Source organism: Pleurodeles waltl, chromosome 7 (assembly GCF_031143425.1).
Source record: "Pleurodeles waltl isolate 20211129_DDA chromosome 7, aPleWal1.hap1.20221129, whole genome shotgun sequence".
NCBI classification, from domain to species: Eukaryota; Metazoa; Chordata; class Amphibia; order Caudata; family Salamandridae; genus Pleurodeles; species Pleurodeles waltl.
The window spans coordinates 1,188,613,624-1,188,637,511 of NC_090446.1; the positions used below are offsets into that span (position 1 = coordinate 1,188,613,624).

The 23,888-nt window shown below is 46.1% G+C and overlaps 1 non-coding gene across 1 annotated transcript; it reads right to left on the reverse strand.

The window, feature by feature from the left end:
* Nucleotides 1–3,474: 3,474 nt before the first annotated feature.
* Nucleotides 3,475–3,546, reverse strand: TRNAQ-UUG (transfer RNA glutamine (anticodon UUG)). The gene has a single exon. It is a non-coding gene; the product is annotated as a tRNA-Gln (tRNA).
* Between the last annotated feature and the right edge of the window lie 20,342 nt (nt 3,547–23,888).

A 23,888-nucleotide genomic window follows, 5' to 3' on the forward strand; every position in this document is an offset into this window, starting at 1 on the left:
TACATCTAGGATTTGTTTGCCTCCTTTAGTCTCGCCTCTGGTCTTAGAATCACTTTGGTTCTCCTCTTTTGAACCCTTATTTTCTGCTGATCTCAGATTTCTAACAATAAAGTTTGTTTTTATGGATTTCAACCTCTGCAGCTCATCTGATTGGTGAGATTTGTTTCTTTCTATTTGCAAACCTTTCTTCTAGAAAATCCTTAAGGATGGTATTGTGTTTTGTGCAGATTTAAATTCTCCCCAAGGGAGCAACATTAACCCATCTGGATAAGAAGATTGTTTTGTTTGTCTTTTTCCCTTCCCCATCTTCTGTGCATGGGAAAGCCGTGTATTCAATGAAAGGAAAGAGGGAAAATTTGTTTTATTTGGAATGTTCTAAAAGTTTTTGTTTGGCTGATTTTCTTTTTGTAACTTTTTAGGAACTGGGATGGATGAAAGGATTCTTCATTAGCCATTAGTTGTTGGATTGGTTCCACAATTGTATTAGCATGCGTCTTGGCTTGTGCTACCTTTCCCCTGGTGTCTCTAGGATAGATACATATGGCATGTGGCTACTTCCTGGTTGGAAGTAATTCCATGGTTTTCCTTAATCTGCAATTTGAGAGTAGCTGCTTTGGTCTCTTTGCACACCACTGTATGAAAGTAAAGGGTACAAAATCTATTGACTGAGGGTTGTTCTTTTGGAGTGTGCGTACTTAGGCCCATATTTATACTTTTTTAGCACTGCATTTGCGTTGTTTTTTTACGCAAAATCGGCGCAAACTTACAAAACACAATTGTATTTTGTAAGTTTGCGCTGATTTTGCGTCAAAGAACGACGCAAATGCGGCGCTAAAAAAGTATAAATATGGGCCTTAATTCTGTCCTGCTTTCGAATTTTGTACGTCACCGATAAATTATTAACTTTGTGTTGCATTAGTTAAGTGACATAGTGTGTGCATATTTTCTTATGTTTTAGATTAAAGGCTGGTTTTTGGCTTTGATTTAAATCGTGTAATGACAAGGACAGGGGATGAAGTAATGTTTTGATTACTTACCAGTACTCTTTATTACTCCTAATGCTACTCACCGTCATCACAGACATTACAAAAAGCCCATCATGCTTTGACTTCAGCTCTGAAGTTGGCTGTCATAAGTCAAGGCCCATGATGGGAAGCAATACCCTTTCAATCTCTCAGTAGAGTGGGTGTGGTCTATTTTTTCGGCATGCTCCTGAGTTCTTCCTGTCTAAACAGTGGCATATCTCACAATTGATGACTTTGACAAGGACCTGTAAGACTAGGAGTAATGAAGAGTACTGTGAAGTAAACAGGAAATTAGTGATTCTGCCATAATATCCCGATAATAGTGGAATTGTTAAATGATTCCCAAGCAGACAACAAGCCATATGAAAATCTATGCAGCTTGGATTGGTGGGATTCCATATTTCTGCCAGACTTCTGGAAAATGTATTTGTGATATTATGCAGTCTGTCACACTGCGGTGTTCTTATTCCTGATTAACGTTAAATTGTCCTCTAGCCAAACAGGTACAGAATTTTTTGGCTGCCACAAATCTGTGCCTACATTTAGACTAACGTTTAAACTTATACTAATTTGTATGTGTGCTCTACAGTGTGGCACAAATGCAAACTGAAAAGTTTAGAGTAATGAAAACATTTCTCCCACTTTGTCCTTGCCTTGAGGAGGTGTAATTATTTTTGGCACAAAGGCCTATTTACCATTGGAAGTAGAGAGGGCTTTAGGTCAAATAAAATTTGTGTTAGTGTGGGAACGCCAATATGGGACAACCCTTTCACGCAAACTAAAGCAAAGCAGCACAAAGCGCTAATTTGCTTTACTTGTAGGGTTATTTCCTGTAAAAAAAAAAAAGTTGTGCACTGAAAAGTAATGGGAAGATTCACCAATATTTCATGCAATGTAAGGCAGTGCAGCAATCAAATTAGGAGAGGGCCCTGCTGTTCTCTTCTGAAGCGCTGGTAAGTGTTCCGCTTCCTACTGCATAGGGTTGTGTGTAAAAGCCACTAGTGGTAACAAGGGAACGTCAATGTACCACTGACTGAATGCCCCCATGACGCAAATGAGTGCATTGTACTAATTGTATTACTTTTTAAACGAAAGCCATTTTAGTCCAATGGAATAAATACAGGTTATTTTCAAATAGCCCACTGTGATCTTTTCACACAAAATTTCACATGCTAAAGGGCAGATTTATGGAAAGTGGTGCTGTAATTAGTGCAGCGCCACTTTCCCTGCGCTCATGAGCTCCCCCTACCACCACCATATGTACACCGTACATGGCGCAGGGTAAGGGGCAATAGCGTAATTTTTCATGACACTATTGATGTACTCTGCGGGAGTATCGCCAAAGTATTGGCACTACACCTGCAGAGTACATGGGGCTCCCTTCTAAAGAATGGAAGCCCCCATTTAACGCCTGCTCTTGAGCAGGCATTAAAAGTGCCGTAAAAAATGGTGCAGGAAATCTCATAGAATTTCCTTACGCCATTTTTCTGGCTCCCCTAACGGGGGAACGCCCCCTTTGTATACATTATGCCTGGTGCAGACATAATATAGCGCAAAGGGTTACAGAGTGGCACAATGCATACATTGCGCCATCCTATAAATAAGGCACAGTGACTTCGGCCTAGTTACATTTTCATCTGTAACTTCTATGACAAATGTAATGATGTTAATGTGGCACAAGGTGGCGCTAGGGCATTATAAATATGCCCCCAATTCTATTAGCATGCATCACGATTGCCTGTTTTAAACATTGAAAGGATATATCTAGGAATGTTTCACATTATCCTGTGGGGCTCCTAGACCACCTCCTCCATCCTGAACAGGAGGGAGAGGTTGTGTCCTAACGTCAGAGCTGTCGAATTGGAGATGAGGAACCATGATCCAGTTTCTACGTCGGCTCAACATCTTATGATTTTGGGCAAACACCTTTTCCCGTGCATACCAAGAGTGAATGTGTTGATGTGTAATGTAACAAGTTCTCATGTAAAGCGTTACAATACCTTCGGTTCTAGTTCGCGCTGCATTCATGCAAAAAAAAAAAAAACGACTTTCTGCTTTGTGCGTTCCTTCCCTTGCAGCGCTCTCCATTGTGGAATTCAGTTCAGAATCTGTTAGAAGAGAGTGATTTTTTTTCTTACACTTTATTTCGTGCAATTTTCCTCGGAGGTCCGTCATAAATAGTGAGGAAATACTTAAATCTAGCTTTGTGACTATAGTTGTCAGCAAAAGTAAAACTAATCCAAACTCAAAAGCCTTAGATATAACTATTATATACATATTTAATTTTTTTTATTTAAAAATCATATGAATATATTTTATACATATATATATAATCTAAAATATAACGCGCTTTCTCCTTCTTATAACCTTGTGATTACATTTACTGATTTGCTTTTGTATTTTTCTGTACTTGTAAGAACAAATTAAGAAATTAGCGATACCTAAAATGAGGTTCCACCGAGATTCGAACTCGGATCGCTGGATTCAAAGTCCAGAGTGCTAACCATTACACCATGGAACCACACCACAGAAACTGCTTCCCTCTAGTGGTCTATATGCATACACTGCATGTGTTGTAGAGCTATCTACATTTTAACCTGATGTGCATCGTTACAGGAAATAATAAAGGCACTAGAATCTACACATCTAGGTCACCAAACCAAAATAATATACAGCTTCACTGGCGCGTCATCGCTGTTGTCAAACAAAACTACGGGAGTCAAAATAGAACAAAGAGAAATAGAAAAAAACTCACAGACAAAATATGAACAGCAAGCTAATGAAACAATGCTTTTAGAATTCTAAATATTCTGATTTGTTCTCTTACGCACTAACCGGGTGCATCGTTGCTCAAAAGGGTTAGTAGCAACGAAATATGTATAAAACAGTAAACAGGAGGTCATGTAAAGGTAAAATCACAGTACACATTGCGAGGTCGCACGCACATAAACCTAAACATGATAACAAAATAACGTGCAACAAAGGATGACCGTGAATAGGTTGTTTTCGCATTGCCGATGGAGTTGTTCAACATTGAGTTTTAGTCGCATCTCAACCTACAGCGATACCCGAAAGTAATAACTGTAGACACACAAAGGATGATTGTGTGAATCCCCCCACACGGTAAAAACAAAATATGACAAATGAAAATTTTCAACTAAATCGTAACCAATTTTGTTTAAGAATAAATCATTTTGCTTTAGAACTAATTTGAAAAAACTCATGGGAGGTTAGATTCCACTGAGATTCGAACTGGCATCGCTGGATGGAGAGACCAGAGTGCTAACCATTACACCACGGAGGACTGAAAATGCTGATATGAGAGCACAGGGACAGTTGAGTGCATAAAGTAGATTAATTCTTTTAATCTTCCTCTATAAGAATATACAGAAAGAATCAGAAGACCTGAAAGTAAACACACGTAAATATTACATATGATGTATACTTTTAGAGCACATCCCAGCCTGGGGGGGCAGCACTATTATATTGAACCATCCGGTAAAGCAGGGGTTTCCAGACTTTTTAATGGAGCATCCCCCCAGAATTTTGTCACAATTATTCTATTAAGCTCACAATATTTAAAAATGTCTAGATTTATTTAAACATTCCAGTTAAGTTCTGTCACCTTTTTAAAAACACAATACATCTTGTTCTGCTTAAAACAAAGCACTATTATCTGCAAAAGGATTCTTCTGTCCATAGCCAGACCCCCCCCCCCCCAGATCACTTGAGGACCCCTGGAGGGGGGGGCACCCAACCAGTTTGAGGACCACTGCGCAAAGGAATCCAGACATGACAGCTAAGAAGCATAGTTGATGACTTCTCAGGAAATTATGTCACTCAGCCCTAGAGCTCAATTATAAACAGTGAGGTGACATCAGTTAACCTCTTCGCTTCTAGACCTCCCTCTCCGTGCTAAGCCTTTTTTTGGCTATTTAGAGTAGTTCACACTTAGGACCTCATAACGTTTTGTCCACATAAGGTATCCATGCCAAATTAGCATCCTTTTTTCCAACATCCTGTGGATTCTAAAGGTACCCAGGAAATGTGGATTCCCCTGGAGGGGACCAAGAAATTAGGCAAAATACAGCTAAGTTTTTTTTTTTTTTCAGAAAACTGGGGAAAAAGTGCTGCAGAAGAAAGTGTCTGTTTTTTCACCCCACAAATGGCATCAACGAAGGGTTGGCGGTTACTGGAATCACCCTCATCCCAGTTTTCAGGAACAGGCAGACTTGAATCAGAAAACTAAATTTTGCAACACAATTTTAGCATTTTACTGTGACGTAGCCCTTTTTTCCTATCTTTTGTGCTTTCAACCGCCTTCCAGTTAGTGATAGATCCTGGAAAGCTATATATGTCTGAAAAAGTATACAAAATTCTGAATTCAGCAAAGGGTCATTTGCACAGATCTGTCAAGGTTTCCCTATAGAAAGTATAATTTGAAATAAAAAAATATTGAAATTTAGTTGAAAAAAAAAGACATTCGTGGCAGTTTTTCAAAAGCAATATACTGTTATGTCCACTGGACCCTTCTGGTTGCGGGCATATATAGGGCTTGTAGGTTCACCAAGAACCCCAGGTATGCACAGCCAATAACCGAGCAATGGCAGCCGAGCTGGGACCAAAAATGCAGGTGCTCCCCTTGTAAAAACAGGTTGTTTTGTGATAGATAATTTTGATGTGTCCACAATATGTTTTGGGCCTTTTCCTGTCATGGGCTCTTGTCCCACCCACAAAAGTGAGGTAGCAGTTTTATCAGGAGACCTTGGGGAATGCTGGGTGGTAGGACATTTGAGGGTTCTTTCAGAGTCTGGAAGAATATGGCACAGAGAAGCAATGCAAAGGTTTGATTTTAGTCCCATTTTGAGGATTGCAGGGCACTGTGGGTAAGAAAACTTGTAGGGATCCACAAGAGGCACACCGCCCTGTACTCCCCTGGCTGTCTAGCTTATGAACATATCTAGAGTTGGTAGATTTTCCCTAGCGACAATATACACCTTGACACAGAAAGACGGAAAAGACAGAACCATCTATTACACAAGTACACAGACATATTTGGTTGGATTTGGTACTAGGGTGAGTGAAAGGTTCAAACTGTATATTTTATTAACATGAGATTTCACAAAAATGAAATATACTATTAATAATTGAAAGTTAAAAAAAAGAACCAATGACTTGCTGCTCATGAGCTGTAAAGCAGCGACAAGGTGCCAACCCCTTTACAGCCCATTCACACACCTTTTATATGTGACACACACAAGATCATACATACTGCCAGACACGGGCACAGCACATTACAATAGACACATGAACAGACAATGTGGAGACAATGTACACTCTGTCAGAGTAAGACAAAAAAGACAAATATTACTTCAGAACCATCTATTCCTCAAGTACACACACATACTGGTTGGATTTGGCACAAGGGTGAGTGAAGGTTCAGAACGTAAATTTTAATTAACAAGAGATTTCACCAAAATGAAATGCCCTGTCAATAATTGAAAGATAAAAAAACTGAACCAGTGACTCACAGCTTGTGAGCTGTAAAGTCGTGACAGGGCACCAACCATTTTACAGGCCATCCACACACCCAGCCCAGCATATTACAACACTCACACCAACAGACAGTTCCCTTCAAAGGCCCATCACTTTCATACGCCCACTTGACTGACCCAGTAATCACAGTTATCACACCGGCTGGTGGAGTATGTGGAATGGCGTTTGGCCAGCAGTGTGTGTACACCGCCAGCCAAATGCAAGCTCACACACACCACCAGCCAATTGCCAGCTCACACACAATGCCATCACATATTTTTTAACAAAATAAAACACAAACCAATTGGAGGTAAATACAAAACTAACTACAAACACAACATCTCTAACTAAATACATCATACTAATTTCAACAGTGAAATCTGAGCAAAAAATATAAAATGATACAGACCAGTCAGTTCACTTTTAAGCTCACGGTTGTTCCCAAAAACTCTGTTGTGTGTGGTACAATCCAAAACATGCAGGCACAACCAGCCCAGATATAGAAGAACACCCAGGGCAGGGCAAACAACTCTCCTCCTGCATGCCTTGTTCCATACATACTTTACATCTCTTACAGGGATTGTGGGTTTTTTGGGCGTGAGAGAAATGTATTCAGCAAAGTGGTGATCTTTCAATCTAGCCACATCTTCCACCACACCAACTTCAGGAACACTTACTTGCCTGTTCCACAACAATGCTGCCTATTACAGACTGCTGAAACTGAACAAATATCATCGTTGACTCTGGAGAACAATCTTTAAATACAAAAAAGCATTGAAGGTTGCTAGATTAAACAAATTGATAGCCAATTTCTTATACTAAATGTAAGCCTTACCAACAGCAGTGTAAGGTTCCAATCACTGAGCTACTCTATCTACACCACCCATGTGCTTACTGTAGTCTAAAATGCACACAGGATTGGGCACCTCAGCAACCTGACCCCAAACAGTCACAGGTGAAGTACTTTCATCATGGATGGCAGTCAGCATGTAGACATTTCTCCTGCCTGCAAATTTCACAGCTAGCAGTTCCTCACTACACAAGGCACTGCGGTGTCCCCTCAAGTTTCTTTCTTTCTTTCTTTTTTTTTTTTTTACAAACAAGCTCCTTTGGCTAACTGTAGGAAGCTGGCCCTGTATATACTATCTCAAAGTGAGAGATTGTGTGCACAGAGTCCAGGGGTTCCCCAAGAGGCTTGACAGAGGCATTAATAGATAATACTAATGCTCTACTTGTGGTAGTATGGTCGAGCAGTTAGGCTTTTCAGAGGGTAGTGTTAAGCATTTGTTGTAAACACACAGGCAATAAATGAGAAAACACACTCAATGACTTAACTCCAGGCCAATAGGTTTTTTATGTAGAAAAATATTCTTTTCTTAATTTATTTTAGAACCATAAGATTCAAATTGCAGGTAAGTACATTAAATGAAAGGTACTTTGCATAGGTATAGATAGGTTTTTGAATCAAAACAGTAATGTACACAGTTTGGCTTAAATGGCAATAAGCTATTTTAAAAGTGGACACTGCAAAATTCAACAGTTCATGGGGGAGGTAAGTACAGTTAGGTTAATGTGGTAAGTAAAGCACTTACAAGTTCATTCTTTGGGGCAAAGGCAGCCCATGGTTGGGGGTTCAAGTCAACCCCAAACACCCAGCACCAGCAACACAGGGCTGGTCAGGTGCAAAGGTCAAAGAGGATCCCAAATAACATAGGCGCCTATGGAGACAGGGGGTGCTCCGGTTTTAGTCTGCTGTCCTCGGGGAACAGGTCAGGGAGGTTTAGCAGAGCACTGGGGGAGTCCCAAGTAGGCACACAAAGCACACCCTCAGCACCCGCTGTGGACAAACAGGACTTTGGGTTTGTAATAGGTGACAATGGAGGGACCTTGGGGTCATTCAGACGTTGCAGGCAGGGCACACAGGGGCTTCTCGGGCCAGCCACCGACTGGGCAAGGGTGAGGGCCACCTGATGGTCACTGCTGCACCGGTGATCGGTTCTTTATGGGCCTAGGGGCTGTGGGTGCAGAGTTTATTCCAGGAGTCAGGTTTCTTCTTTCCGAGCAGTCACGGTCAGGGGGATCCTCGGGATTCCCTCTACAGGTGTCGTCGTGGGGGTGCAGAGAGGTTAGCCCAGGGTGGACACATTGTCAGAGTCACCTTGGGATCCTCTCTGGGATGTTGGTTTCTCTGGACACGGGCCAGGGCGTCGGGTGCAGAGTGGTGGGGACTCGTCCTTCTTGATGAGGTGAGAGTCCCTTTAAAGTTGGTTTCTTCTTGCTTGAGGTAGAAAGTTCTGCTGTCCTCAGGAGTTCTCGGACCTTTGTAGTTGCAGGGCAGTCCCCTGAGTCAGCAGAGGTCGCTGGGCCTACAAGAGACAGGCCGGTAGGGCTGGGGCCAAAGCAGTTGTCGTCTTCCTTCTTCTCTGTGGGGTTTTCAGGTCAGCAGTCCTTCTTCTTTGCAGTTTGTCAGGAATCTGATTTCCTGGGTTCAGGGTCACCTAAATACTAAATTTAGGGGTGTGTTAGGGCTGGAGGGCAGTAGCCAATGGGTACTGTCCCTGAGGGTGGCTACACCCTCCTTGTGCCTCCCCCCTTTGGGGAGAGGGGCACATCCCTACTCCTATTGGGCTAAATCCTCTAAAACAAGATTGTCTAAGGGGTGTCACATCAGCTCTGGTCATCCTTAGGGGTGGACCTGGCTGAGGAAGTGACTCCTCCTTGTTTTACTCATTATCTCCCCAGACTTGCCACAAAAAGTGGGGACTGTGTCAGGGGGGTGGGCATCTCCACTAACTGGAGTACCCTGGGGCGTTGTAACACCTGGCATGAGCCTTTGAGGCTCACCGCAAGGGGTTACAATTCCTGCAGGGGGAGGTGTGAAGCACCTCCACCCAGGACAGGCTTTGTTCCTGGTCACAGAGTGCACATAGGCACTCACCCCATGTGGCCAGAAACTGGCCTGGAAGTGTCAGGCTGGCAGAGACCGGTCAGCCTAGCACTAGCAGTTGGGCTGGCATGCAGAGGGCATCTCTAAGATGCCTGCTGTGTGCATTTCTCAATAAATCACAAACTGGCATCTGTGGGGGTTTATTGTGCTGAGAAGTTTGATACCAAACTTCCCAGATTTCAATGTAGCCATTATGGAACTGTGGAGTTCGTGTTTGACAAACTCCCTGACCATATACTCTATATGGCTACCCTGCACTTACAATGTCTAAGAATTACCTTAGACACTGTAGGGGCGTAGTGCTCATGCAGCTATGCCCTCATCTGTGGTATAGTGCACACTGCCTTAGGGCTGTAAGGCCTGCTAGAGGGATGGCTTACCTACGCCACAGGCAGTGGGTTGTGGGCATGGCACCCTGAGGGGACTGCCATGTGGACTTAGTCTTTTTCTCCCCAACAGCACACTTAAGCTGTGAGGCAGTGCGCATGTGCTGAGTGAGGGGTCCCAGGGTGACATAATACATGCTGCAGCACTTAGAGGCCTTCCCTGGCCACAGGCCCCTTAGTACCAGGGGTGCCTTTTACAATGGACTTATCTGTGTGCCAGGGCTGTTCCAATTGTGGAGATAAAGGTACAGGTATAGTTTTAGGGAAAGAACACGGGTGCTGGGGCTTGGTTAGTAGGGTCCCAGCACACTTTCAATCAAAGCTGGCATCAACAAAAGGCACAAAGTTAGGTGGTAACCATGCCAACAGTAGCATTTTCCTACAATAACCTTTACTGTTATAGAGCAGACTATGCCACAAGCAACAGAATACATTTTGAACAATTCACTGAACAACTGCACATCAGTGGTGACCTTTGTTAAAAGGTCCTCTACCAAGTTCCCACACAATTTTCTCACTAACTCCAAAAGTGGACAGACAACCAGGGGGACGAATAGTGGAATCCCTGTCAGCGTAAACCCTGAAATTATAGACATATCCTATACTATTCTCGGATAGCATATGCATCTTAATTCCATAACGTGCCCTCTTGCCTAGGAACCTACTGCCTAAAACCCAAATGTCCCTTGAACATGACCAAAGACTCATCCATAGCTATTTCTTTTCCAGGAACATAGATCTCTGAAAATCGATCTATAAAGTGATCAAGAACATGCTGAATCTTAAAAACACAGTCACAATCAGGATGATCTCATGGCAGCGCTGAAGGAAAATGCAGCATCCAAAGCAGAAGCAAATACCGATCACGACTCATGATTGCAGGAAATATGGCTTTTGCCATCAAGGGACTGGTAGACCAATATGAAGATAGCGACAGTTCCTTATCAAGCCCTCAACAAGGTTAAACCCAATAACTTCAACACATCCAGCTTTGTGGGAGTCCAGTGGTTAAGCAGGCCTTAAGTCTGTCACTGTTGTCCCTCAAATACTGGTCAGCATACAAATTAGTCTGTTCAAAAGTCTCATTCCAAAGTACATAGTCCACAAACAACTGAAAGAAATTAATGAGCAAAAAGTTTTCAGTATTTACTCTACACCTGCAACACCAGTAAAGGCAGGCAACGCCAGCTACACCATGTTTGGGGCAACCCAGAGTTCAGCTCTTCCAATGGGAAGCCTTTCAGCCTCAGGCTGCAATTAAGATGCCTCTTGCTGCACTATCATCACATCAGTGTCCGCTAAAACAGGCACTTCCTCCGCACTGAGAGTGGCTTTACCAACAGATGATTCCTCTCGGATAGAAAATTCACTGGCAGAATCTTTCACTTCCTCCTCTGCCTCAGATACAGAGCCAATCTCATAATCGTGGTCAGAGAAAGAATCGAAAAACATACCAACAACTTGCTGAGCGGTAATCCTGCAGCCAGCCATAATCCTTAATAATAAAAGTAATGTGACAAATAAGTCAACAACAACCAACACTGTTTAAAATAATTAATAAACAAGGGGGATATTTAAGAGCATCTAGCGCCATTCCAATGGCACATTGGTGTAATTTTTCCATGCTAATGTGGCGTTAGAAGGCCAAAAACGCGATGCCATATTTACAAAGTGCAGCAATGCATGCATTGGGCCACTTTGTACTACATTATGCCTGTGCCAGGCATAATAAATGCAAAGGGGGCATTCTCCTGTTAGGGGGACCAAAATAATGGCGCAAGGAAATCAAACAGAGCAGACATTAAAAGGAGGCATCAATTGGTTACAATGCGCCTCGGGGTGCTTTTGCAGGATTAGCGTCAGAAATTTGGACACTAATCCTGCAAAGCGCCAGACTAGTGTCACAAATTCTGATACTAGTCCCCTAACTACTGCCATGGTGTGTCATATTTTAAATACGGTGCACACATGGTGGCGTTAGGGTGTGCTAAGGGGCGCAGTAAAAATGGCCCTGCACTGTGTGCCACGCCATTTTTCTTAAATATGGCCCAAAGTGTGGCTTTATCAGAAAGACCTATATACTCAAAAACAATATCACTCACTTGCCAGAGAGCTAGACTCACCAGCGCCTACTTTGTGCAGATACAGCAAGCACCAATGATAGCCCACTAAAAAGGAAAACCAAAATAAAATTACACATAGGACAACACAATATACATAGTGCACAAATCCAAGGAGAATTTCACACACAATAAAACATAGGCTAAATATACTGCTATTATTACACCATTTACAAAAACGAATTCATGCACTGCAATGATAGTCATATGGAGTAAACAGCACAAAAAAGTTTATTACCAAACACATGCAACTATGCAAATTACAGATCCACCTTTGCTGAAACCGCAAGCAGGAGTCACCACAAAGGAATCAAAAGCCTGGCACTGGAATAAAAAGGAGAAATAAAACATTATGATCACAAATACAAATAATGCGCCAGTCCACACACACCTTCGGCCAAGCAGCACACACACACACACCACCAGCCAAGCACAAGTCCACACACACCACCAGTCAAATGCCAATACCCACACAGCCAGAGCAAGTACACAGAGACCATCAGCCAAACTCCAGTTCATACACACAAAAACTTTCCCTGGGGGTAGAAATGGCTATAACATTCACCCTCAAAAGGGGAGCAAAACTTGCCCAAGGGACCGCTTCCCACAACAACAAAACCGCTATATAAATAAATTCCTGGTGTCTAGTGGCTTCTGCCACCCCACCCCCACGGGGTAGATGGGTTTAATATATGGCCGATCTGCCCACAAGGGAGGCAGAAAGGGCCACAACATTCACCTCAAAAGAGGGAGCAACCCTTGCCCTGTTGTGTAGCCATTTTAGCTATAGCTCCATGCACGTTATTTTAACACACTAGGCCAAGCTGCTGTGCACTCTAACCTAGATATATTTTATTCTGCTTTATTTTATTATTGTTGCAATAGCCACTTTTACTGTCTTGTTTTATTTTCTGTTTATCTAACTCTTTTTGCCTAGGCCAGCACTCTGTTCTCAAACAAGACATTCTTGCTCACTCTGTGCTTCTTCCAAGGCTACTGCAAGGTACATTGCCATTGAACGTGGTATACGTTTAGTCTCTGACATTTGTAGAAAACACACATCCTTACGTAGGGACATTTTCTCAGAACATCAGCTGTTTTATTATAAAAACACTTCCTTGTCCCTTACACGTTAGAGGGAGATTCCAGCCAGAGAACCACAACTTTATGCTAATTGCCGAATGCTTCACTACAGCTGTTTTGCAGACTTCAGGCCTTTGCTCGGGTATGGGGGATGATGTCTTCCCAGGCGAACCTGAAGGGAAGAATTAAAGCTTAACAGGCTGTGCTCTATCATAGCCTAGGTAGAAATTAGTCTATTGACTGTAGTGACAATATGGTAGTGTTATTCTTATGCTTCACTCTCCTTGTCACAATTTTAAAATTGTTATGCTGTTTCATCATGGTTATTGCAGCTCACGCTTTGCTATCTAAGATGCAGTCGCTTCATTAAAATCATTCTTGAAACATATACTCACTCTGCTTGTCATTGTATATATGAGACTAATGTAACTGAGAGAAACGGATGAGACCTGAGTGACCACGGCTTCCATGAGAAACCAATTATGTCATGCGCTCGGCTGCCCAGTCATCCCTGCCCTCGGGTAGAGATGAGGCACTGCTAGTTAGCCGGAGCAAAACCTGGATTGGAGCGATAGGTGTCACCTGCAGTGGGTTAGACTCAGTGTCCCACACTGTGGGCAATTCTGCAGCTCAAAATGCAGTAGTCTCATTAGAATAATGAGAGCCTACGCGACAGCCCAAGGGGTCACTCCACACAACAACAATATTGCCCAAAAATAAAATCCTTGGTGTCTAGTGGCTTCTACTTCCAGTGAGGACAGATGAGCCTAACAATATATGGCCGATCTGCCCCCAATGGGGAAGAAACAGCCAAAATATTCACCCCCTAAAGAGAAGAGACCCTTGCCCAAGGGACACCTCCCTACAACAACATTAGGTAAAATAGAATCCATGATGTCTAGTGGCTTCTGTCCTCATTAGGAGCGGGTGGCCCTAAAATCATATGGCCGATCTTCCCCCAAGGGGGGGGGGGGCAGAAATGGCAAAATAATCACCACTAAAGGGTAGCGACCTTTGCCCAAGGGGCCACTCCCCACAACAACATACAACATTAGGTAAAATAGAACCCTAGTGCCTAGTAGCCTCAGCCCCCCTTGGGGGCAGATGGGCCTAAAAGCATATAGGTGATCTGCCCCCAAGGGGAGCAGAAAAGGCCAAAATAATCACCTCTTAAAGGGGAGCGAACCTTACCCAAGAGGCCGCTCCCCACAACAATATTAAGCAAAATAGAATCCCTGGCATTTAGAGGCTTCTGCCCCCTTTGGGGGCAGATGGGCCTAAAAGCATTCGCCAAAATAATCACCCCTAGGGTGAGCGATCCTTGCCCAAGGGGCCACGCTCCCCACACGAACCACATATTCTTAAAACAAAATCCCTGGTGTCTAGTGGGTATTCCTCTTGCACGATCACGACCCCATGCACAATCGTGCAGAAGGAATGCACTCCAAAGAGACATCAGGGGAAAGGAAAACCCTTTCCTTTCCCCTAAAGCCTCTTTGTTGTCCCCCATGACCCCTCCCCAAGGAAAAACGTACTTGTTTCCCCGCTGATGTGCTGGAAGCAAATGGTGTCCCTGTCAACTTCTTATCACGTCAGCGTGCTGTGCACTCTTAGGTCATCAGATGCCACCGGTGGGCATGCGCCCACCATGTCCTCAGTCGGCTCCCAGCCATCCAACGAGGAAAGGGGTTAAATTAAAAAAATAAATAAAAATAAAAACAAATGTTAAGTAAATATAATAACACTAATACCTCACTACTGACAGCTTTCAAAAGTTTTGGAGCAGTACTTCAAATAGTCCATAGCAGCTCTTCTTGTCAACTCAAGGGGTGTTTAGGATGTCGCACCCTATAGTAGGTTGAAAGATGCAGCCTCTACAACTCCCAATATTTGCTCTGCACAATACTGAGGTCGCGAGAGAGTCACAATCAGATGTAGTTCCTTAGCATATCTGACAAACTGTTACTCATAGGCTCAGACCTGCCAATGTCCAGAAATGTTTCAACCTGTGAAAAGGGGTCAGAACATTGCGCTGAACACAGCCTGCGTTATTTTATTTCACCACCTCTCTCCTACACAAAAATAAAGCTTTTCAATATGCTGCTATATACTATAGAACATTGGTTCCCAACCTGTGGTCCGGGGACCACTGGGGGTCCGCGAAGCCTCCTCAGGGGGTCCGCGACTGCTTAGAAATTTGAATAATATTAACCCCAGCTTAAAGTAATGACTCAGTGGGGGTATCCACGGATTCCAATAATGATTCAGTGGGGGTCCCCGGGTTCCAGTAATGAAAAAGTGGGGGTCCACAGACGTCAAAAGGTTGGGAACCACTGCTATAGAGGTTTCACATTCTGGAAAGGACATTAGCTGCCAGCTCCTCCAAACAATAAGATAGAAACCTGGCCCCAGATTTACTTAGGGCTTGCATTGCATTAGAGTTAGGTAGGCCCTTAAGTGAGATTTACTATAGTAAATCTGGAGTAACACACGGCAGCGCAAGTTGCTGTCTTGCATCACACTGCCCTGTGAAGGCGTGCTCTGGGTGGAGAATGGGTTTTCCCACAACTTCACCCATGGGTTTTTTGTGCATTCCCCGATTTACCAACAATGTGAAACCTAGAAAAGTGTCAAAATCCTACGCCTTTGGGGAGCTGGAGATAGCTGGCCAAAATGGCAGACACATGCACAGGGAGCTCCTCTGAGCCACTACAATCCGAGAGATCACACAGATGACCCAGCCTCGCTGATACGCCAGCAGAGGCATCCTTCTAGGTGGCTAGATGTGCTGGCGAGCAGAAGATGACTGTCGCTTCCCCCCCCCACAGGCAGCTGATATGGTGCTGAGTAAGCTGAGGCCCACGGCTCAGCAACAAGAACCTTGGTGAGGTAGAGGGACAGGCACCAGAGTGACGTGACTGTGGTGGGCTCTTATCGCCCCCCCAGAAATGCATCACCATCACCCCTGCTGGCAAGGGAAGGACTGAGGAAGGACACGTGCCCTGCTGCCTCATCTGGGTGGGTCACCAAGAGCGATGAGGCCTTCAAGTCAACCGTGCGCATTCCAGCATGGCCTTGTGGCAGACTGCAGGGCCTACCTGGATGCTCAGCCAATGGGCTTCTCTTCTTTCACCTCCTCCCCTTGGACTCACCACCGGCCCCTGCACTGTGTGAGAAAGAGGTGGGGGCAATGAACCACTAGCACTTCTAATGGTGGGGGAGGGGCAAAGGATGGGTGCTGCACCCCACCGCCTTGCATGTAAGGCACTCCAGGAGTCAAGAGGCCTTCAGCCGTTCCAACGCAGCCTCACAGCAGACTGCGGGACCTGCCCCAGTGTGTGGCCAATAGACCCTTTTTCTTCTCTTTTCCTGTCACCTGGGATGAATCAATGATCCCCACACTGGGAGAGAGAGGTTTGAGGGGGCAACACAAGGATCCTGCACATGTTGGAAGTAGGGTGTTGGATATTGCTGCCAATGGGTCCCTCAAAATAGACTGAGCAGTGTGCTGGACGCTTCGGAAGCTGGTGTGATGTGGCCCACAAGTGAGACCCGGAGGAGGTAGAACACACTGGGAGGTGACTTGTTCCTAGTGTCTGGTGGTGCAGTACGACCCAAGGCTGGTGATGCACCCCACTCCCGTCACCCCTGGAGGGAGCAGGGCAAGGAGGAACCCAAGGGCCACCCTCCTCAGTGGACACTACAATCTTCCTCACTATCAACAGAAACAACATGGGGGCATCAGCTGCTGCACAGCTCAATACTATCTATAAGTGTGCTAAGTCACTGGGAAAGTCTCCTGACTGAGCCCAGGAGGATGCCACAGAATCACAGGTTATCCCTGAGCAGACCCTGCAACTCTGCACTAATATGAAGAAGCAGATTGGTGGTGTCGGCTCAGAGGTGGAACTGTTCTGCCAATGTCTGGACAATTGCAGTCAAAGCCACAGACACTGAGAATCATATCTCTACTACACTGTCCATTGTCCATACACTGGTTGTGGAGATGACTAGGCTCAAGGAGAAGGTGACTCATCTGTAGGGCAGACTGGAGGACGCGGAGGGACGCTTGAGAAGAAACACCCTGTGCTTCATAGGCGTCCCTGAGGGAGCAGAGGGAATGCATCCCGAGACCCTCCTGCACATCTGACTGATGTCTTGAATGCCTGGAGAGGCCTTTTTCAGCGTGCTTTGTCACTAAAAAGGTGAACAGGTCCCTGGCATCTAAGTCCCCCAGAGCACCCCCACGACCAATGATAGCATGGTTACTAAGCTATGTATGCAGAGACTTTATTTTATGACAAGCTCCTATACACAGACTTTATGTCAGAATCTGCAAGGGTCAGCATTTACCTAGATTACACTCTACAAGTGCAAAAGCAAAGAAGGTCCTACATCGAAGTGAAGCAGAAAATGAAGACAATGCAACAGACATATATGCCCCTAGTTCGCTGCTATCTCCGCCTCTCAACGTTGGTGCTTGCGGCCTCCGTCATACATCAAAGAAAGTTACGATAGTGAAAAAGAAACGAGACACACCAGCTGAAGCACACAAATATATTCATGCACACAGAAACAATACATTTCGTCTATACCAAAACCTTTGGTATAGCTGAAATGCGCTGTTCTTCTGTGCACAAATAAATTGGTGTGCTTGAGCTGCTGTGCTGTGTTCCTTTTTCCCTACGGGATCGGAACTTTCTTTGACGTGCTAATGTTCCCTGTCAAACAAAGCAATCCATGAGAGTGAAATGCCCCAGGCAGTTTGGGACTGACAAAACCTGCTGGGATTGCGACAGAGCTGCTGGCCGGGGCCCCCCGCTTGCCGGGCACCGGAGAAAATACGGGGTCTGCCCGCGCCAGGCAATTCATCGCAAATCGAGGAGACAGAGGGGGCGGACGCAATCAAGGCGGGGAGGCAGCAGTGATCGAACCTCCCCGTCCTACTGTTCTGACAATGAGCCAGAGGGTGGCTTGGGAGCTTCTACGGAAGCAGAAGAGAACTCCCTAGTCTTTCCGCAGGAGCATACGCTCAACTGACATTGCCATATCCTTTTCTGATGTAGTGTGTGCCTCATACTTGTGGGCGGTGGACTCCTAGGGAGGTATACGGTACACTGGTACTATTGTGATGAATCAGCTGGGTCGGCTGTGCGTAAGTGTATTTGGAATTCTCGTGGCTTGACGCATGGCAAGGCCACTCACCCTGTAGGCTATACGTATACTGTTGGGTTTGGGAGAGGGATACTTCATGTTCAAAAGTGTAGGGTAGGAGGGAGAGGGGGGGTTTCTTCAGTGCATCAGTTTATATATTAGTTCATACCTTTCACTATGACATACACACAGCAGCCTGGGTGTGTTAATGTGATTCCAGAAATCTACATGACATTCTCAAAAGACACCTTTTAGGAATATCGGTGCGGTCTTCCAGTACCTTGGGCAGCACACACTTCATGTGGTGCTACTATGAGAGACTCACCTAATGGGCAATAAATGCCCTTTCCTTTTCTGCGGGGTCTATACAAGAGTTTACCACATGAGCCACACCAACCCCTCTAGAGGGACAGCCATTCTCCTCCACAAATGTTTCTCTACAGGTCACCAACATACCTCACGATGCCTGGGGCCAGTTAAGGATTGTAGCGGTAACCCTGGAGGAAAGACACTGGACTGTGGCTTCAACTATGCCCCCATGCTACTAGCGGCCACCCTTCAGGCCCCTATGCAGGTCCTTCCACATACTTCTAGGGCCACATGGTAGTGGGGGCAAATTCAACTCCGTCATGGACCCTATTAGTGATATTAATGCAGCCCAGTCCACAACACTATCCAATTGAGAGCCCGAGCCTGTTCCCTGGCAGATACCTGGAGCTTTGTACACCCTAGCTCCACAGACTATACATACTATCATGCACATGCTTCCTCCTCTCGAATAGACAACATTTTTCCTATCAGTGAAGGTGGGTAACATGACTACAACCCAGGTTCTGTCTAGAGCCCTGACTGATCATGTACCACTGATTATATTGCATAAGCAACCGTACACTCTCGGCCTCAGACTGTGGAGCGTAAGGGCTTGCTGGCTGCTAGACCCTAAATTCAGAGACAACCTTGAGCAGCATATTGAGGCGTGCACTGAAATCATCAATGATACGGTCTAGTCCTGGGCTGTACTAGGGGAAGCACTTAAAACTAATCTGTGATAGCAGATTAGGGCCCTAATTATGACATTGGCGGTAAATCTCACTTACTGCCACAGTGACTGCCGCCAACATACCACCGCAGTGACGAATAACCGTTCGCCATATTATGACACAAACACACCAATCCGACAGAATACAGCCACATACACAAATCCGCCAGCCTAAAGTTTGGTGCTAAATTGGTGGTCCCAACACCCATACCCTTACACCAACAGAACAACGCTCACCACATTATGACCCACGAATCACCACGGCAGACATTCAACGGCGGTAAACCATTGGCGGTACATACCACCGTGCTCAGAATGGACACCCACATACAAAACAAAACTACATTGGCCAGTACTAAAAACACACACCTTGCACTCATACACACACCACACCCACCCACCCACAGCACTATAAAACACACAACCACATTACCCACAACCCTTTACAAACAACTATTACTGCCAGGAGATTGACACGAACAGCACAGAGACAACTAGACACACACACCACATACACCCATACATCCCTCACGCACCCCACATCACACACCCCACCACATTACTCAACACACTCTCACCGACACAGTCCACACAACACCCATGTCTCCACAAAGGCACCCCGTTTCACTGATGAGGAGTTAAGGGTCATGGTGGAGGAAATAGTCAGGGTAGAGCCACAGCTGTTTGGAACACAGGTACAGCAGATATCCATTGCCAGGAAGATGGAGCTATGGCGAAGAATCGTGGACATGGTGAACGCCGTGGGACAGCATCCAAGAGCAAGAGGCGACATCAGGAAGAGGTGGAATGACCTACGGGGGAAGTTACGTTCCATGGCAGCAAGGCACCAGCTCGCCATATAGAGGACTGGCAGTGGATCCCCACCTCCTCCCCCACAGCTGACAGCATGGGAGGAGGAAGTTTTGGCACTACTGCATCCTGAGAGACTCAATGGAGTAGCCGGAGGACTGGACACTGGTAAGTCAACATTTACCACTTATCACCCCCCCATACCTGCATGCCATCACACCCCCTCACTCCCATCACTCCACTTCATCCCACACACTGCACCTACACATATGACTAACCCCAATGCTTAGCCCTGCATGCTGTACCAATGCATGGACAGCCCTCCCAGCCATGCATGGACACCAATCACTAAAGCATGCACAGAATAGGGATACTAGCAATCACACAATACATCACAATATACGAACAGAGGTGGCAGGGCAACAGCAATGATAGAGGGGAAGCCAGGGATGTACAATATGTCACAGACATGAAGCATAATACATCACTTACATCCCACCAGGTGCCCCAGCCAATGTCAGCGGAGAGTAGGTGCCACGACTATCCAGTCCCCCAACATAAGATGCCCCCAGTGATGACAGTAACTCTGGACTTCAGGATCTGGACCAACAACCTGGCCCATCAGGGACCACTGGACAGTCGGTCACCCATGCCCACTCACAGTCCACCACAGAGCCTCTCCCATCAGTATCCAACACCACAGCACCCACCCAGCGTACCCACACCTCTGTCCCCAGGACACGCCAATCAGCAGTGTGCCCACCTGTACAGGGATCCCAGTCCACACCTCATACCCAAGACAATCAGGGACCTGGGGTAAGTGGCAGTGGGCACACCCTGGGCAGGGGACAGTGGCACAGGCCAACAGGGACAATGGGAGGACGGCTGTGCGCCAGGGGAAGACAGGCCCAGGGAACTGACTCACCAAGATCCTGGGAGCCTACTAATATTCCCAGGACCGATGGGCCAGATCCTTGACAACGTGCAGGAGAAAAAGCGGCTGCAGAAGGAACAATATCAGGGGATCAGGGAGGACTTGCAGGCCATCAACACCACCTTGATCTCCACAGCAGGGGTGCTGGCAGACATGGCCAACATCATGAGGGAAGCAGCAGCACACCAGCGGGCCCTTACCACTAGCCAGTCCATTGACCAGCCCTCCACTTCTGCAGCAGCTAGTGGGCAGGAGGCCCCACCACAGGAGCCACAGGCCACCAGCACCCCTCTCCCTGCAGAAGGTGAACCACCCCACAAACGTTCCCTGCGACCCAGACAGAAGCCAGAGACACTTGCCAAGACCACCACCAGGAAATGAAACTCACCTGATTGTCCTCCTTGTGTCCCACACTGTCACCTTGTCCACTTTGAACTGCCTTTGCTCCCCTTTCTATGGCCACTTGGACACTGCACCTGTGCTACCAACAGACTGGAACAATACCCTGGACTTTCCTCCATAATCACCCATTCCATTGCACTTTTCCCTCAATTTCATAGCACTACAATGAACACCCTTGAACACAACTTGACTACTATTATTTTATGTGTTGAAAATGTACATTTATGGAAACAGTCACATCTGGTGCAGATGATCTGAACACTGTGAGAGCATAGAAATAATGACCTGTAGCTGTCTGTACTCATCACATTAGTACACAGTTGTGATCTCAACAACATCTGTAAAATGATAATCCATAGGTGACAGTAAGTTGAGATGCAATGGAAGTTAATGCCATCATGCTACAGCCACACAGAAAACATCAATAGTCAGAGGAATGGCCAGTTGCACTGTCTCACCTGTGTGTCATTGGAAGTATTGACGTATATCTGATGTTCTGTTGTCCTCATCATCATCCTCTGCCTCCTCATCCTCATCCTCATTGTCCTCAGGGTCCACTGCTGCCACAGCGGCATCTCCAGTCTCCTCCTCCTGCAGAAAAGGTACATGCAGTCTGAGGGCCAAGTTGTGCAACATGCAGCATGCCACTACTATTTGGAAGACCTTCCCAGGTGATTAGCACAGGGATCCACCTGTCAGATGGAGGTACCTGAACCTGGCCTTCAGGAGGCCGAAGGTCCTCTCGATGATCCTTCTGGTTCGCCCATGTGCCTCATTTTAACATTCCGCAGCCCCTGTCCTGGCATTCTTCACAGGGGTCAGCAGCCATGATAGGTTTGGGTATCCAGAGTCACCTGCAAATATTGAGGGACAACATTTAGCCTCACACAATGATTTGGGGATGACACCTGAAGGCAAACACTAACATACAGTGGGTGGGGACCATAGCTCACCTATTAGCCACACCCTGTGCCCCTGTAGTTGGGCCATCACATTTGGAGTGCTGCTATTCCTCAGAAAAAAGACGTCATGCACCGACCTAGGATACTTAGCATTGATGTGGGAGATGTACTGTTCCCCCAGGCACACCATTTGCACATTCAGAGAGTGAAACTTTTCCAATTCCGGAACACCTGTTCATCCTGGCGGGGGGAGGACTAACGCAATATGTGTCCCGTCAATGGCCCACAACAATATTGGGTATATGTCCCATTGTATAGAATCCGGCCTTCACAGTGGCCAGATCTTCCACCTGGGGGAAAGCTATGTAGCTGCACATGTGTTTCACCAGGGCAGACAAAACTCTTGCCAGCACTATTGAGAACATTGGCTGTGACATTCCTACTGCCAAGCCCACTGTCACTTGGAAAGAACCAGTTGCCAGGAAATGGAGCACTGATAGCACTTGCACAAGAGGGGGGATCCCAATCGGATGACGGATAGCAGTTATCATGTCAGGCTCCAATTGAGCACACAGCTCTGTGATTGTGGCCCTGTCCAGTCTATAGGTGAGTTTGATGTGCCTGTCCTCCAGTGTAGCCAAGTCCACAAGGGGTCCGTACACGGGGTATGTCTCCTCCTCATATTTATTCGCAGCAGTAGGTAAATAAGGAACACAAGAGTGAGTAGGCTGTCACAATTTGAACAAGGGAACCCCAACCTCAGTGTAAATAGTGCATTTATGTGATGGGACAGTGGGAAGGGCCAGGCATGTGCTAATCTAGGCTGTGACTCAGTTAAGGTTTATATAACCGTTGTCCGCCACCTTGAAATGACGACCGCCTGTCCTGTATGCAGGGACAGGTGGAAGTGAGGTAATCCTGCTGTCGTTGGGCATCGTGGCGGAAGGCGGTCTTGCACCGCTGTGCAATTTCTCATTGGCTAATATGGGGCTCTATGGAGTACAGTGGCCAATGGGGATCTGTGTCAGCGGTGACAGTGTACACCACCGCGGACGTGACCGCCATTTTCTATCTGATTCCTCACTTGTTTCCTGACCTTCAACAGGAGAACACCTACACTGCGTGTGCTGCTGTGACCTGTGTCTGGAACCTACAATGGCCCATGTGACCAGGGAAAGGGTCCCTGCCTTCACTTTGGAGGAGTTGGAGCATTTGGTGGATGGGGTCCTATCCAGTACGGACTGCTGTATGGGCCTCCAGACCAACAGGTGAGTACACCTTGGACATGATGCATGTGGGAAGGATGCATGGAGATGTGTGTGCAACCATCGTGTCATCAGGGGGAATGTCTTGTGGTGGTGTACATGGTATGCGCCGGCCGATGTGTGTGCCATTGGTGACGGAAATGGGATTGGTGGGCCATATGTGTGACAGGCTGGATTGTATGTGTAATGGTGTTCTCCTGTCTGTATTAGCTCTGCAGGTCAGCACCCATCAAAAGAAGGGATTATGGTGTACCATCGGCAAGGACGTGAGGACCCTGGGGGTCTA